General features: G+C 42.2%; 1 long non-coding RNA gene across 1 annotated transcript; it reads right to left on the bottom strand.

Annotated features, from left to right (window-relative positions):
- Positions 1-10066: 10066 nt before the first annotated feature.
- On the bottom strand, positions 10067-11503 carry LOC146798960 (uncharacterized). Its single transcript, XR_014969218.1, has 4 exons — positions 11462-11503; positions 10633-10692; positions 10448-10536; positions 10067-10357 (listed from the first exon to the last, which is right to left on the bottom strand). It is a non-coding gene; the product is annotated as an uncharacterized LOC146798960 (long non-coding RNA).
- Between the last annotated feature and the right edge of the window lie 1224 nt (positions 11504-12727).

Here is a 12727-nt window from a genome sequence, read left to right as displayed (position 1 = left end):
TAAGTAGCTTCCAGGAGTGGTGCAATCCTGAGAATGCGGTCCCTTGTCAATGTGATAATTTTTCTCCCCAGGATACCCTCCATTTTATGTTCTTTTGTCCCTTTTATACTGCTATTCGTAAGAAGTATTTAATTCCTATCCTGAGAGAAAGGGGTTTCCTGCAGGTCAGACCAGCGTTACTTTATCTCCAGACATTGAATACTTCATGGGATACTTTTAATATTGCGTGTTTCTTGGTTGCGGCTATGAGGCTTAAGAAAAATAGGCATTTTTCATTGAATATTGCCTAGATATCCAATTGTTATTATGTAAATCCAAAAGCAGGTCAGACCAGCCTTACTTTATCTCCAGACATTGAATACTCCATGGGATACTTTTAATATTGCGTGTTTCTTGGTTGCTGCATTGAGGCTTAAGAAACATAGGCATTTGTCATTGAATATTGCCTAGATATCCAATTGTTATTATGTAAATCCAAAAGCCTGTGATTTTAGCTATAATGCATTTTATAGGAAGGATTGTTTACATACTTTGTCTGAATGTTTGTATTTATTGTGTATGTTAGCTGTGTACTGTACTTTTATGATTTTAAATTAATCGAATAAAGTGATTTGACTGACAGTGTATGCAAGCAGGAGTTTTCCCACATTTGTCAAGATTTGGGGACATGGGCAGGGATATAGAGATCTTGATTGAAATACAAAGAGAAGTTACACGGTCAAGACTATTTTTGTCAACCAATTACTTGAAGGTTGATGTGTTATAATAGAATGAAACGCTCCTTGCTCTGAATATGTTCTTAATAATATAGACTTTGTTGATGTAACATAGGATGAATAGTAAGATAGCTTTGCTTGAATCACACTTATGAACAAACCCAGCTGCTGCATTTGAGTAGTTTCTTTGTAAATTCAGGTGGGATTTAAACCAATTCAATAAAATGTTATAAAAACATAATGAAGATTGATAGCATTCAGAGATAGATACAGCAAATATATACTATGCAAGTTTGCCAGTCAGTCATTTATTTCAGAGAGTTATAAGTCAATGCAGGAGAGGATTTATTTGCTAATCATCACGTACTCTATTCCCAAACATAAGCCCTTTACTAAAGAATGTGTGCACTTGTCTTGATATGCTTGAATCATGGCTTATAGTGGCATCCCTCTGTTTTTTTTTAGTTTAAAAATGCTTTATTGAAAAATATTAGAAGGAAATGCAACAACATATATAAAGAAACTTAGGGCCTCATTGCGATGTCGGTCGGAAAGCATTCTGACAGACTTATGTTGGAATCATTTCCGACTCGGGTTCGAGGAGTCTGACCAACCAACTGATTACGATGTTTCGGGACACCGTTCGGTCGGACTCTAATTGACTTCAATGGGAGCCTGTGTTCCGACCGACAACACAGGCTCCCATTAAAAAAAGGGGTGGTTGCGGAAAACCTTGCACCCTGTGGTGGGCACCCCATGGTGCCTGCCACACTGTGCATGGTTGTAAAGTGGGGTACCCCCACAGGCCCCAGCCGGAGGCGTCCGGGTTAAGGGGGGCCCGCTTTGGGCCCCCAAAGTCAGTTTTCGACAGCAGTTTCGTGTCAGAAGGACCGATTCGGAAAGACTGTCCAAATCCGATATTGTAATACGTTGGTCGGAAACGTGGTCCATAGACCTGTACGATTCAGCTTCGACCGGCTCGGAGTATCTGAATGCTGGTCGGAACCAAGTCGGAAAGACTGAACGGTTACCTTTCCATCGTAATTGTCGGTTGAAACATATGTTCCTACACGGTTAGGAAAATCCGAATGCCGTTCGGAGCCTTTCTGACCAACATCGTAATCAGCACCTTAATGTTGATACAAGTCATATATAAATGTGCATCAGTAATGAGAACAGGATAAAATATACCAAAATCCTATTGTAACAATGATGCAACATAATAAAGATACCATGAATAAAATATACAAACAATGTTGCAATGTAACACTTTTTATATACATTTTGTGGGAAGGGTGATAAGGAAAAATATATATAAGTAATGAAGAATGTTGGAGGATGGTAAGGGAATGAAAGTAATATGAGACCTAAAGATATACAAAGGCTCTACAATAAGAAAATAAGTGGATTAAGGTAAAAAGCAAAAATAAGGGAATTTTAGGTTTGGTAACTTTAACATTTTCCGCATTAGGATGGAAGGGGCAAGAGAGGTATGGAGTCAGGGAAAGCCATAATAAATCTCTCTTGAAGGCCATGTGTAATGAAGAAGAATGCGAAGTATCCAATCTATGATTCTGACATATCAAGTTCCAGAATGCCATATAAGAAACCTTATAAAAAGAATTTCAATTGTAAGTAATAACCTGGAGGGCAACCACCAGAAGAAGATCCGCCAACCCCCTTCCAGTCCCATCACTTAACCACAGATCTGAACAACTACCAAGAAAATGATTAACTATATGAAATGGAAATGAGACTGCAAGTGATTGAGAAATGTTTCGCCGTACTAGCTGTCAAAAAATAGAGAGCTTAGGACAGAAAAAATACATATGAAGAAAATCACCAGTAGAGGAGTCACAAGACCAACAATTGTTATTTTCACTTTAAATAACATGGAAGGAGTTAGGAGCAATCTATTATAGAAAAACATATGGTCTGAGTAGTACTGGCTGAACGAGAAGTAGAATGTATTTTCTGCCACAACTTGTTCCATAAAGTAATTGGAAAAGAAGATTGAAAGTCCTGTTCCCAAGCAAGTTCAATTTTGGTTTTAGCTTTATCTGGGTCGTGAATAAAAAGGTGTTTATATATAAAGGCTGCTTTAACTTCTGTAGAAAAATCATGAATTGGGATATAAACCCTAAGGGATTTATCAGGAACACGAGAGGGAGCCAAAATATTTTGGCGAAGAATATCTTGAAGCAGTGAATATTTATGTCTATGTGAATATTAAATCGTCTTCGTAATTCCTCAAAGGACATACATTAATTGTTAGAAATGAGTTGGAAAATGAAAGTAATGCCTAAGGTCAGCCAGGAGGACCATTTAAGGACTTTATTCAACATTGTAATAGCAGGATTGTACCAAATGGGGGATCATGACAAAGGTGGTGTATCTGGGAAACATACTTTTTGGCAATGTTACTAGAATGGTTGAAGATAGGGGAAGGCAGATGCCAGGGTTTTTGGGAAATGAGGACAAATTTAAGAAAAGAAAAAGGAGAAATGAGCGACAGTTTGAGCGCTCGCCAGAGGGGAAAAGAAGGGAGGGTAACCCAACCTAAGGAATAACAGATCTGTTTAAGAACAAAAGTAAATGATATCATGAGAAATCTGGGACTTTGATACCGCCATCTGTTTTAGGCTGTTTGAGTTTGGACAGAGACATTCGGGTCAGACATTTGTTCCATAGAAACTTGGAGAGCAAACTATCAATGGAGCGACATAAGGTATGAGAAAGACGAAGAGGGAGCATTTGTAAGTAAAAATGAATAATGGGCAAGAACATCATTTTAATGGTGGCTAAAGTACACCACCAGGAGAGATATAGGGGCACCACTTAGCAGAAAGAGAAATAATCTTTGTTCTTATAGCTTCTATATTAGCTTTTATAGTGTCTGTTAGGTATGGAGCATACAAATACCTAAACATTTAATACTAGAGGGGTTCCATATGAAACCAGTATCTCCAAACATGTGCCCAAGACCAAACTTGTTAAAAGGCATCATTTCAGATTTGTCTATATTAAGCTGATATCTGGACACAGAGGAATAACGAGACAGAAGACAAAAGAACTCAGGCACAGAGGTGACCGGGTCAGAAACATAAAGTAAGATATCAACAGCATGCAGTGAATTTAATATGAAAGTTTTTATGGAAAAAAACAGCAAGGGTTTTGGATTGACCTAAGGATACTGGAAAAGGTTCTAGCACCAGAATAAATAGTAATGGAGAAAGAGGGCAACCCTCTCTGGTGCCTCTAGTGAGAGGAAAATAGGATTACTGGAGATCATTAATAAAAACAGAGGTAGAGGGAAAGGAATAAATAGCTTTAATGTAATGTAGAAATTTGGGGCCAAAACCGTGCCACTTAGAGCTCTGAAACGAAAATCCCAATTAACACAATCAAAAGCATCCAAGGTGACTGCAGCTACGGGAATGGTAGATGTATTAGCTCTGTGAATAATATTTAAAAAGGTGCTTGAATTATCTGAAATATTATGACCCTTGACAAATCCGTATTGTTCAATGTCAATTAATGAAGGGATCAAGTCATTGGTGCACAGAGCGAATCATTTTGCGAACATTTTGCAATTTGTGTTAATGAGGGAAATTGGCCTGTAATTCTTGCACTCTGCTAAATCTTTCTCTGTCTTGGGAATCAAACAAATTGTGGTCTCTGCGAATGTTCCAGCCTTGGTATCTGTAGATAAAATGTGTTGAAAAAGAGAGAGCAAATGAGGGACTAAAAAAGAAAATTTAGTATAAAATGTGACTGTAAATCCGTCTGGGCCTGGAGCTTTATCTTTCGGAACCTTGAAATAGCAATACATATCTCAGGAAGAGAAAACTCAGCTTCCAATGGAGAAAAATCACCCGTAGAGATTTGTGGTCTTGGGATTGTGTGATTCAGAGGGCAGAGTATTCTCAGTGAAAAGTTTAGTGTAGAAATCTACAAAGGGGGACATAATATCCTTATCATTAAATCATTTGTGACCAGAGGAATCATGTATGAATTCTATCCTAGATTTCTGTTTCCTAATTTTTAAATAATTGGCTAGCATCCTACCTGCTTTGTTAGAAGCACTATAATACCTTGCATTAATTTCTAGTAGAGCATTACTGGCAGCAGTGATAAAAGAGCTATTAAAATTAAGTTTGGCGTGAATAAATTGATCCAATACCTCTTTGTGAGAAGAGGAATTATGTGTATGTTCTAACCATTTTATATGTTGAAAAAGGGTGGAAACCCTTTCTGAAAAATAAAACAATGTAGAACACTACCAGTTTTTGCAAAAATAAAATACAATACATTTGAAAATATACAAATAGCCGAGCAAGATGAAGTCACCGTGAGCGCTCACGCTGCTCGGCTGCTTACGCTAGACGCGTGGATGATCGGCTAGCCGCCCTGCGTCCCGCGATGCGATGCCAGCTCTCAGAGCACAGAGAACGCTGAGGCTGCCACCGAGAGGTTGTGAATCACGGCATCTACAGCGCGGACTTGGTATTACTAATGAGGGAAGAATCAAGGCCACTTTTTTCATATTTACCTGCATATCGGATTCCCTGCCTTTGCCTCTGCCTCTGCTAAATCGGTGCCTTAGTGCGGCCGTGATCCGGACCCTGCCGCTCACAGCACCTCTGGCTTCAGCTTTCAGCAAAATCTACAACTTCGACATGAGCGCCCGGGGGGCCAGGAAAGGCGGCAAAACCAAGACAGCAGAGGTTAGTGGCAACAAAAAACTGTTGGGCAGAGCTGGGGGGGGCGGGCCGCCTAAAGATTTAAAGGATGTAAAAGATACAAAAGACACAAAAGACTTAACATCTATGCAGCCCCCCCTAGCTAAATTGTTTTTGGGAACCAGAACTCAATCCACAGGCGCTATTGCTAATGTTAAGACCCTTGCGCCCCCCACCGAGAGTATCACCACGGCCTCACCAACCATGCTGAATGCACTAGCACCTGTACCTGGTCCGCTACAAGAGGTTTGTTTAGCGGTTAACCTAGAGACAGTCCTGGCAGAAACCAAATCTAGGGAAATGCCATGCACTGACGCCGGCACCGGCACTGGCACCTATGGTACCCATGGCACCCTTGCGGAGCTCCCAGATCCGGCTATAAACTTAGGTATCTCTCTCTGCTTACCTCCTATCAATCCCCCGAAAGGGGCAACCATACAACAAACCCCACCAACTCCGGCCTTCATAGCCCAGGAGCTTAGCAGTGGTCTTAATGCTGTGAGCCCTGGTACCCATTCCACAGCGCCTGAAATTCAGATGTCGGGTACAGCCAACTTTATACAGCACTTAGAGGCTCCCCCTGGCGCACAAGCTCCCTGGACCCCGGAAGCAGGACCCGACCATTTCTACTCCGTCTCCGATAGTACACCCACCTCTTCGGGCGAGGGCGGGTCCAACACAAGTGAAGGGGACAGCGAGGCCTCAAAACAGGACACTGGCACGGTCCAGCGATCAAAGAAACCCAGTAGTAAGAACAAGCGGCGTAGCCAGCTGAAATGGGACTACTCAGACTCTCAAATGTCCTATCCTTTGGACGAAGATGATCCCAGTACAACTCAGTGGGGATCCATTAAAAATCCGCCTGCAGACCTAGCGGAACCATCCCTCGCCTCTATCCTTGCTTCCATTAAAGAGTTTCAGGAGGAGGTCCGGGCCGACAACCGTGCGGCCAAAAGTGCTTCTAAGAAACTTCAGGGAAGCATAAGAAGGCTGAACAAAACCTGCACTGATATTAGCGACCGCGTTTCCATGGTGGAAGCGCGCACCGAGCATTTGGAAACCGAAGCCGGGACAGTCAAGCAAAAGAGCGAATCCAACACTGCCTGCCTGGTAGACCTTATGGCGAAGATGGAGGACCAGGAAAATCGCCAGCGCAGGAACAATCTTCGCCTGCTTGGTATTCCGGAGGGGAAGGAAGGGGATGACCCCAGACGCTTCATTGTGAAACTTTTGCAGGACTCCTTCCCTGACCAACAGGGTTGGGACTGGGATCACGAGGTGCAGAGGGCGCACCGTTTTCCTTTCAACCAGAGACAGCAACATGGCCGCGGTAACACCACAGGGGGACAGCCCAGGGTATTCCTGGTTTATTTTGGCAACTTTCTTCTTAGACAGCTAATCTACGATCAGGCCCGCCCCAACTCTAAGAAAGGGGCCAATGGTATACTATTCTTCGCTAAACCTGACTTCTGCCATCAGACAGTCGAGCGGAGATGGCGCCTGAGACAATTGATCTCTCCGTTCCAGCAACTGGGGGCCGAAGTATATTTAATGAATCCTGCCAGACTTAAAGTAATTTTCAACGGGGGGACCAAACTCTTTCTATCTGAAGTAAAAGCTGGTGAATATTTGAACGAGCTGAAATCTAGAAAGGGTCTTTAGATGAAAAGCTCAATCTCTTGCCCCTGTTATCTTCTCTGTATTCCTACTCTCGTTCTACAGCTTCCATAAATTTGCAAGCTTCCAGGGGCCGTGACCATGGCAGCATGACAGCAGTTTCAAGTGTATCTTAAAACTAATATAGTTGGCAGCCCTTTTTTTTGGGCTTTTTTTCTTTTTTTTGATTGCTGACTCCGCTGTTTGTTTAGTCTTTTCTTAGGGAGAAGAGGAAAAGAGAGAAAAGAGAAAAGGAGAGAAAGAAGAAGGGAGAGAAGAAAAAAAGGGGGCCACTAGCCGAATGAAAGCTTTATTTAGTTTTTAGGCGTGGCTGACAGCCGGGCCTCATGACTGACTTTCATCATTCAGGTTATTCCTGATTGCTCAGAAGAAGGGGGGGTGGGCAGGGCGGGGGGGGGATGGGGACGGGCACCAGTAATGGCACAGAATCAAGGGCACTTTTTGGCGCGTATACATTTTTGTATTCACTTTTTAAGATATTGGGAGAGGAGAAATGTTTTTTTCCAACACCTAGAAGGCTAAGATAGATTCACTTAGGCTTGTCTCTGCTAATATTTGCGGTTTGAATGATGCTTCTAAAAGGCAAAATGTTGCTCAAGGTCTACGATCTCTAGGGGGCAATATAATCTGCCTTCAGGAGACCCACATAGAGTGTTCACAGAAGCACCTATTAGATACACTAGGCTTTAAAGTCGTGGGGGCCACTACGCAGGGCGCCAAGACAAAAGGGGTAGAAATTTTGGCAGATAGAAGACTATCTCTTACTAATCCCCGGGTTAAAGCAGATCCACTCGGCCGATGGGTAATAACTGAATGCCACCTTTTCTCTAACCCTCCTTTTACCCTCTGCTCTCTGTATGGCAGCAATTTCGACGATCCAGGGATTATTAATATAGTTTCAGGGGAGCTGGCCCATTGGCCCACTCCCATTATCCTATGTGGCGACCTTAATATACATTTGCCCTCCGACTGGAAAATTGACAATAAATGGAGATACAAAGGCAGAAAACCCCGAGTATTTCAAGCACTAGTGAACCTCATTCAGATCCACGGGCTAAGCGACATTTGGGCCAGTTTAAATCCTTCACAACCTGGTTACACATTTTTTTCGGCTCCACACAACACTCTTGTTAGATTAGACTACTTTTTTGTCTCATCTTCACTTCTTAACAATTGTACCATAGACAATGCACCCCGCTTTATGTCAGATCATAACCCTCTTATAGTAAACATCAATGGATTAGGGAAGTGGAAGGAGGCACCTAGATGGAGTTTTGAGAAAGCCCTTCTACAAAACGCAGACTACAGGGTACATATGCAAGGTTGGATCCAGGAATTCCTAGAAATAAACATCGGAACCGCCTCAACAACGACTGTCTGGGACACACTAAAGGCGGGGGTTAGGGGCGAAACCTTGAGGTTCTCAATAAGGAAAAACAGGAAGGAGAAGTTGGTAATTAATGCTATTCAGGAGAAATTAAGGAGAGCAGAAACAAACTTGGTCCTATTGGTTAAGGCAGGACAAGATATTGAAAATGCCCAAAAAGAGGTAGTCCTTACTAAAGCAGAAATAGGAGCTGTATTTGCGGAAAAAACCGCAGCCAAGTGGGCAGCACAGCGGGAAAAGAATTACGAGTGCAGTGATTGCATTGGGCACCACTTAGCCGTCAAAACCAGGCAACAAACCACAAGCAGTGAAATACATGCAATCAAACTAATTACAGGGAATGAGACCAATGATCCTAATTTAATACAGAAGGGATTTCAGGAATTCTACTCCAAGCTATACACTGAGGAGAACCGCAGTGCAGCTGGCCTACTCGAAAGCGAGATAGCCAGTTATCTAAGCGAGATAGATCTCAGACAGCTTACCTCTGATAACGCCGAGCTACTAGAACTCATTCCAACTTGGGATGAAATTATGGAAGCTTTATCTAGTTTACCAGACGGGAAAGCCGCAGGAATGGATGGTATTCCTGTAGAGTTCTATAAGATCTTCGCCCCCCAAATTAAATCTATTTTCACCAACGTGGTAACATCTATCTTTAATGGGGCTTCCCCTCCTGCTTCCTGGTCCAATGCTAGAATCTCTATATTCCTCAAAAAGGGTAAGTCCCCACTAGAGATGAGCTCATACAGACCCATCACTCTCATCAACTGCGACTCTAAAGTCTTCTCTAAAGTATTGGCATCCAGAATATCCTCTGTGATCGAGTCCTTAGTTTCAGAATGGCAACATGGTTTTATTCCCAAAAAAGGCACCACGGAACATGTCAGGCGGGCCATCACCCTGTTTGACGCAGCACAGGCCGCAGGAGACCCGATGTCATTAACACTACTAGATGCTGAAAAAGCATTTGATCGGGTCTCCTGGCGATTTCTGTGGGCTGTCATGGGCAGGATGGGTTTTGGGACTAGACTCACGCAGGCGGTACAGGCTCTATATATACAACCAACGGCTTGTGTCTCCATTAATGGGCGACTTACTGATCAATTTAACATCTCACGGGGTACCAGACAGGGCTGTCCTTGCTCCCCGCTGTTATTTGCCCTTTACCTAGACCCATTCATCAAGCAAATTGAAAGGAATCCCGCCATCTTAGCAATCAGCACCCAGGGCACCAACACCAAAATTATGGCTTATGCGGACGACCTGGCCATAACTTCCCCTGACCCCGAGAACGCCATAACCGCATTGGAGCTAGAGGCACAAAAATTTGGGAGAATTTCAGGCTATGCCTTGAACAAAAATAATGTGTGCAAAAAACAATGGTTCTGTCGGAAAATGAACAGGCTAACTTAATAGGTACTGAATACACGTTAGATTCTCAAGGACACACACAGACCAAAAGAAACAGGACAGAATCCAGGTCACTTGATAGAATGATGTTAATTAATGTATCAAAAACACCAAAAATATTTACAGGGTAATCCAACCAACAAACACAGGATGTAGTGAAACAATTAGTGAAACGGTGATACTTAGCACAAAACACATCACATATAACGAATATGTACAATGAACAATACATAAAAATAATCAACAAACAAGGTCCTATTTACAATACATAAGCCACTTAAGGGTTCAAAGTCTCCTCGTTATCTAAGTGGATTTGCATGTGACGCATAGGACATGTAACGTCGACGTTTCGACCCTGGGATAATTGTGCCAATTATTACGCATCGGATTGGGTCTTCATCAGGACAGACGGGGTTGGGGACCTGTAAACGCAAGGGATATGGTGTCAGGGCCATGTGTGTGTTACATGTAATGGAAATAATTAATTTCCCAATTACCATCAATTGTCTCACCTGGGGAACCAATTTAAATTGTAGGAAAAGGATTCCTGTTGTCGCAAATGCAGATGGCCAACATCAAATGTTGAAATACTAGTTTAATCCTGCAAAAGATTAAAGGGGAGGAACTGATGTAAAATCTGGACAGGTTGCGTTGGAAATGGTGGAAACATACCTGTGCGCACAGGAGAAAAACATACCTTTGGGACGGAGATATGATTTGGGAGGAGGAGTGGTGCTGTCTCTACAATCGCCACAAACTGAAAAGACAAAGGGCAAAGAGGAGTCTGAGTGATTAAGGAAGATTAATCATTTGGAAAAAAGACGCCTCTATCAATATCATCTACTCGTGTAAAAACGAATAATTAAGGAAGAGGAAATTGAAGAACATGCGTTGTTCAAAATCAGGATGTAATGTCACCCAGACACATGATACTAAAGTTTTGGAGGTGACTGATGCCATAGCGCAAGGTGTCACAATTATGCGTAATATTTATCAGACGCACACCGAATAATAAATTGTTGGAGGTGCATAATGTCAAAAGCGCAAACTGTCATACTTATGGTAGGGCGAGAATAGCCTGATACCAATATATGAGTAAAGTTGGTGGTTGGTATTGCCATGTAAAATCCTATACTAAACCAAGTCCGTGAATGCAAAGGCAAAAGACAAATGTATCACGGCATATTTTAGTTAATAGCCGGCGTTGTTACCGTGTAAAGATATTGTAACCCTTATACTGGGGCGCGTAGTTGTTATCCCCCATATACAGAATAATAAAAAGCCAAAGGTGCCTAATGCCAAAAAACACAAGTTATCACAAATAAGGTGGGGCGTGAGCGTTATAACTTTATGGTTGAACCTGATACCAATTCATGAGTAAAGACGACTATTACCATATATATTTTCTAACTAGACCAAGTCCTTACAAGCACCACAAGAAACAAATCAATCACGGCTAATTTAACACGCATTGTGGCCGTGTACTCCGTTCAATCAATGAGCCAGACGGCGCGATGTCGACTTACTTGGAGTCCGTGAATGGACATCTGATTCCGTCTACGGCTCAGCTGCAACTGACAGCGAGCTCACGCCCTGAGCTAACTATATGACGTAGTAGGAAGCCAGGGGCGCGCGGCTGTTAGAATGAATCAGCAGAACGGGGAAAGCCAGGAATGGAATTGAGGGCGGACGCCAGCAGAGTGCTGACGAGCTGGTTGAAACGGGAGGAAACATGCCGAAAACAAATTCATTTATTTTTATACAAGTTATGATGCCTCAATGCGGTAGTGAATGCTTGATAATTAACATATTTAAGCATTCATTACACACATCGTCTATTTAGGAACACGCGATGTAATTAATGCGGGAGTGATGTGACCTGATTCAGAAGTCACATGAAAAATGTAATGGCAGAAGTTATAGTAAGCCTCATCCGTATGAAATTTAACATATTTGGGCATTCTTACATGCAATGTCCCTGTTAGAAGCAACAATGTGGTTCATGCGGGTGTGCTGTGAAATCACCTTATAGTAAGTTTCTCAAACATGACATGGTTCTGAAATCACATGACAGGTGTGGTGGCAGAAGTCATAATACACCCCATATGTATAATAGGATGACACATTACTTTTTGAAGGTATATACATGGAGCTAGACTTGCACAAATCATACTTATACAGATCGCAATTAAGGGCACATATTTATCACATATCCAGAGATGTCAACATGAGATAAGTAGGCCTTAGCAAGAGTTACGCTAAGGAACGTAAACATAAACATAAACACAGCATGCTTAATGAAACATTACTTTATGTCATCAAAAGTAAAATTTAAAGTTTGCTCATTTGTAAACAAGTTTCCTCATGTTCATTCAGCCCACTATTGGTGGCATCCAGAAGATGGATCCAACGACACTCTTTAAAGTTGAGAGAAGTGCCCATGTTACCACCCCTTCTGTGTAATGTGACCTTCTCAAGCACCCACCACTCTAGGTCTTGATGTGTGTGTCTTTTGTTCGTATAGTGTTCTACCAATGGAGCCCCAAGGGATTTACATTTGATCCTGCTCTGGTGTTGTTGGATCCTGTTTTTCACTTTTTGTGTAGTCTGGCCTACATATATCAGTTTGCAGGGACATCTAATTGCATAAATCACGTTTTGACTGTTGCAATTTGAAAAGTGGTTCAGGGAGTACGTCTTTCCCAAGTAATCGAAGCTGGTACCCACTTTGGTGTTCGGACAGACCTTGCAGTGACCGCATTTGTGATGTCCATGAATTTGTGGTAGTTGTA

This window comes from Triturus cristatus, chromosome 9 (assembly GCF_964204655.1).
Source record: "Triturus cristatus chromosome 9, aTriCri1.1, whole genome shotgun sequence".
NCBI lineage: Eukaryota > Metazoa > Chordata > Amphibia > Caudata > Salamandridae > Triturus > Triturus cristatus.
Note: the sequence above shows the minus strand (reverse complement) of the source record. Positions and strands in the feature narration are given on the sequence as shown.